Source organism: Euprymna scolopes, chromosome 46 (assembly GCF_053919585.1).
Source record: "Euprymna scolopes isolate OS-2025 chromosome 46, ASM5391958v1, whole genome shotgun sequence".
Classification (NCBI taxonomy): Eukaryota; Metazoa; Mollusca; class Cephalopoda; order Sepiida; family Sepiolidae; genus Euprymna; species Euprymna scolopes.
This window is the reverse complement of record NC_136527.1, coordinates 182,356,899-182,362,631: the sequence shown is the minus strand read 5'-3', so window position 1 is coordinate 182,362,631 and position 5,733 is coordinate 182,356,899. Positions and strand designations below refer to the sequence as shown.

At 29.5% G+C, this 5,733-nt stretch overlaps 1 pseudogene; it reads right to left on the bottom strand.

Moving 5' to 3' along the window:
- Window positions 1-4,933: 4,933 nt before the first annotated feature.
- LOC145271691 (U1 spliceosomal RNA) lies at window positions 4,934-5,085 on the bottom strand (annotated as a pseudogene).
- Window positions 5,086-5,733: the final 648 nt, after the last annotated feature.

Genomic DNA, 5,733 nt, shown 5'->3' with positions numbered 1-5,733 from the left:
TAACGGTATTATTTCAGCACGGTACCTTCTCTGCATAAGTAGTATCTTTTGTTGGTTATCCTGACGCTGTGCACTTCTTTATTTACATTGGAAGTGACGGCACACAAATCTTATAATACGGATGCCTGCAATTGTAAAAATAATTTGTTTTATTTTTCTTTCATTTTGAGTTCCTTTTTTCTCCCGTATGTTTTTGTTTTCTACAATTAATAAACCAGTTTACAAGTAAAAAATAATTTGTTTTAGCAAATTTAATTTGTTTTCCATTTGTTATATTGGTATTTGAGTGGAGAATCTAACATTTCTTTTCATTTTGAGAATTTGTTTTAGTTTTTAATTACTATCACTGCGGAGTCCGGCTGACTACAATATGGTTGTCTTCAAGTCTAACGTAAATAAGTTCTTGATGAGCCGTTCCATATAAGTTATCAAATTTACCAAATTTTCATTACTAATGATTATTATATTGTCCAATTTCTACTGTACACTCTTTAACCCTTATCCTTGAGTGGCCTCTTGGCCTTGATAATGAGTTGATACCTATGAAAAAAAAAGAAAATGTCTAATGTGAACAAGTTCTAATTGAATCGTCCCCCTAAGTAATCCAAGTTACAAAATTCCCACTGTTTACTATGCTAAAATCACAATGACTAATGTATACCTATTAACCCTTATCCTCGAGTGGCCTCTGGGCCTTGATAAGTGGTGACACCCTTGTAAAAAAAAACAAAAAAAAACTCACCCCCCCCCCATTTCTTATTTTGAGCGGAGAATTTATTTCATTTTCATTTTGAGCTCTTTTTCCGATCCGACGTTACCATTTATAGGTACTCGTGGCCACAAAGTGGGTGATCATTTTACGTTAAATTATTATAGAAAAGTGATCCCCACTTTTTAAAACTAACATTTCTTCATATCTTGGAAACTACTCGTTTGCCGTAATTTTAAACGTTATTTTCGTTTTCAGCGATAGCAGTATCAGAATTTTTTGTGAAAATAGCGAATAATTCCACCCCATCTTTCCAAGCTTATAACTCCTCGAAAAATGCAATTCAAGCCCTAATTTTTTTTTTCAATTAAAGGAGCAAGGACCAAGATTTCATTAAAAAAAAAAAAAAAAAAAAAAAAAACGTGTTTTTTTTTTAAAAAGGTTTTAAACTTCGGACTTTACAGGTAAAATTCGACGAGAACACGATGTCCGTTTTTTTTTAAATTTGAATATATTATGTATTGACCTTTTCTCTTCAATTTGTGAGTAAATAATTATGTACTTATCCGAGTCGAAATTAATTATTTTTAGACATTTACAAAATTGGAGGCGTGAATTATTCGACCCCCTGTCTTTCCAAGCTTATAACTCCTCGAAAAATGTAATTCAAGCCCTAATTTTTTTTTCAATTAAAGGAGCAAGGACCAAGGTTCCATTAAAAAAAAAAAAAAAGAAAAAAGAAAAAACAAATAACGTGGTTTAAAAAAAGGTTTTAAACTTCAAACTTTACAGGTAAAATTCTACAAGAACACGATGTCCGTTTTTTTTTAAATTTGAATATATTATGTATTGACCTTTTCTCTTCAATTTGTGAGTAAATAATTATGTACTTATCCGAGACTAAATTAAGTATTTTCTTTGTAATAGACACTGGGGGGGGGGGAACCGTGAATAAAAAAAAAAAACGTTTGTCTAAAATATTATATTCGGTTTATTGGAAAGAACATAAAATTTCACATTGACCCTGAAAATATCGTAAAAATAGAATCAATAGAAAAATTTTGATAGATTTTTAAAATTTTAAAATTTAAAAATATTGAGTTTAAAAATTTAAAAATATTGAGTTCGGAAAATTCATTACTGTTTAAAAAAAAAATAAAAATATTTTTATTACTTTTAAAACAACTGTAATAGTTTATTTTGGAAGTATAATCCATAAAGAAAATAAATAACCCACTTTTAACAGAGAAATTACGAGATTTTTATATTGTATTCGCAGTTTCGTGTTAGGGGTGTCAAAAATTCCTACAAAAATTCTGATACTGCTATTTCAGCGACCTCGAAAACCTTTAAGAGTGGTAATTTTAAAAAAATTTTCGAGGGTGGGGTAATTCTTCATATTTACCTTTTTTTAATTGAATTGTTAGGTGAAAGTACAGAATAGTTACAATACACCCTCCCTTCCCCATGTTAAATAATAGGTTTCTAAATAATAGCGTTAAAAAATAGCTCGGGTCGTAAAGTGCAGGAGTACCTGTAAAAGGTAACGTCGGATCGGAAAAAGAGCTCAAAATGAAAAGAAATGTTAGATTCTCCGCTCAAATAGCAATATAACAAATGAGAGAGAAAAATAAAACAAATTATTTTTACAATTGTAGCCATCCGTATTATAAGATTTGTGTGACGTCACTTCCAATGTAAATAAAGAAGTGTACAGCGTCAGGATAACCCTTTTCTTTATTAAATTGTTAGGTGAAAATATAAAATAGTTACAAAACACTCTCCCTTTCCCATGTTAAGAATGTCTTTCTTAATAGCATTATTTCAGCACGGTACCTTCTCTGCATTAGTACCATATTTTGTTTATTAAATTGTTAGGTGAAAGTATAGAATAGTAACAAAACGTCCTACCCATGTTAAGAATGGCTTTCTAAATAACGTTATTATTCTATCATTATATTATTATGATACTTTCTCTGCATAAGTACCATCTTTTGTTTATTAAATTATTAGGTGAAAGTACAGTAGTCATGCAGAGAGTTATCTGTGTTGAAATAATAACGTTATTATTTAAAAAGCCATTCTTAACATGGGAGGGGAGGGTGTTTTGTACCTAATCTGTATTTTAACCTTACAATTAAATAAAAAAAAACATATAATAAAACTTTAATTAAACCTGGAAATACGATTTAAAAAATAGCACGGACCACTCTTTGCATTAGCACTACCAACAAATCTTATATCGAAAAATAACAACAACAAAAAAAAACAATAGAAAACTCAACAAGCAAACGACAAACTTTTAAAAAAGTTTAAATAAAAAAATTTGGAAGATAAACAAATGAATTATGTTTTTTTTGTTTTTTTTTTACTTATCGAGTAAACAGAAAATGAAATCTACTGCCGCTCGTCAATTCGTGGCTGTGAAATGAATCAAACCGGAAGTTCAGTTTTATCAACAGGACAGTTTCGCACTAACGGTTACGAAAATATAGTTATTTTATTTAATATTTTAATAATTCGCGAGGAACATTTATTTTAATAGCATAAAAACATCCCTCGACTCTAAAGATGGGTTGTCTGTAAATTTCAAATAAATTGGTAACGTAGAAATATGGTTTTATTCACTTGTAACGAACCAAATTTACATTTATATATATATATATATATATATATATATATATATATATATATGTTTAGGGGTACAGAATTTATATACAGTTTTAAATATAATGGGCGGAAGTCTCTCGAGAGCTCTTTCAGCTATCATCGCATCAGGAGAAAATCGATAGCCTAAAATAATAATACTATGTCGAAAGTAAAGAGTTCTGATGGGGAACTATTGAATGTGCCAAAAATACGGGGACACTAAAATAAAGTTTATTAACGTTTAAAAAACGATTAAAATATTGGCACAACGAGGGGGGGGAGAAAAGATTCAAAGTTCCCGAAAGAGAAACAATGCGTTAGATGTTTCTTTCTGTCAGCACAATGAAGCTTTCCGCACGGCATAAGAGACAGACTCCAAAATCTTTAAATTGTTTCTGGAGTCCGCTCTATGTAGCACTTCGAACCATTCCAAAGTCTAGCAGTTTCAGGAAAGAAACCATTAGAATAGAAAAATGTCTGGCATCTTTGCACCTCAACAGTGAAGGGGTGAGATTTTATTGCTAAGCAGGTATTTCAAGGATATGTTGAGGGGAAAAATTTAATCCTAGTTTAATCACAATATGCCGTATATATATATATATATATATATATATATATATATATATATATATATATATATATATATATATATGTATACATATGTATATATATATATGTATATATATTCGTATATATATATGTATATGTATACATATGTATATATATATGTATATATATATATATATGTATATATATATATATATGTATATATATATATATATATGTATATATATATGTATATATATGTATATATATATATATATATATATGTGTATATTTATCTGTGTATATATATATGTATGCATATATATGTATATATATATATATATTCCAATTATTTCATTAAGAAAGTGTAACGGTGAATTTCACATCTCCAAGCAAGTTTTATTTTTTGTTTTTGTATGAATTTGGACATACCGACGTTAAACTTAATGATTTTATAATGCACACATAGAAAAAAATAAAATAATAATAATAATAATATTTAAAAAAACGCATTCTTTTTAATAATTATCATTAATATTGTATAGAAATAACTTGGGGTTGCTACAGTCCCACAGCTCCATGCACGAGCCACCACTGCAAATGTTAAACAAAGAATTAATAATTAGGCACAAATCCCGCTCACAAAATGGAGGAGAGGCTGTGTACGTATTTATTTGTTAAAGGCTTATCCATAGCTAAAGTTTTTACTCGCAACAATCACTCCAGAGACTGTCCTATTTACTTAAATCAAATCAATGATGTTTATATAACAGAAAAGATTATGTTCAATGCAAACGTTACTGATATGGACATGCAGATTAGATACAATCAGAACGTTGGAATAGAAGTGGATGATAAACTGATCTGGAAAAATCGCTTGTTTTGTGGCGCGTACAGAGATGGGCGATTGGAGAAAAGGGAAACTAAGAGGCTTTTTTTCTGTACAACATCGGTGAGAGTTGTAGACCTACGGACGAGAATTAGGTTGTGTACTTATGAGTAGAATGATATCTGATATTGATTGAATTATCGGGGTGAGCGCGTACGCAGACCCCACACTTAGAAATAATGCACCCGAATCGTCCACATTTGGGAAGATCGCAAAGGTGGTGCAATGGAAGGGTCTCACTCTTGAGGAACGACCTTATTTGATCGCCGTAACCTCGGTACTAGGTAAGTATATTTTTTTTGTCTCATGTGCACTGTTTTTATATCGCACTTATATACTAACAACCGACAGTCATTAATAACTTCGGCTATGACAACAGCGTATTATTTTTATTGTTTGGGTCTCGAGTATATATCCGACACAGTTAATAATTTGAAGAAGAAAAATAATTACTTTAATAAAACAAGAGAATTTCATTTAGAAAGTGTAACTGTGAAGCAACAGTTAATCAACAGAAAACCGCATCACTTATATAAAAGCATATAAGATATCAATGAATACACACTCGAGAGTCAAAAGAATTTTTAAAATTGCATCAGCAGTGAGATAGAAGAATCCAGCCATTTTCCCAGCCATTTTTGGTAGAAAATATTCAATAAATAAGCCTAGACGAGTGCAAGAGATTGTAATATCTAAAAATAAAGAGATATGACCCCATTAGAGTTATCTACTCTTGAATGGATATATATATATATATATATATATATATATATATATATATATATATATATATATATATATATATATATATATCCATTCAAGAGTAGATAACTCTAATGGGGTCATATCTCTTTATTTATATATATATATATATATATATATATATATATATATCCATTCAAGAGTAGATAACTCTAATGGGGTCATATCTCTTTATTTT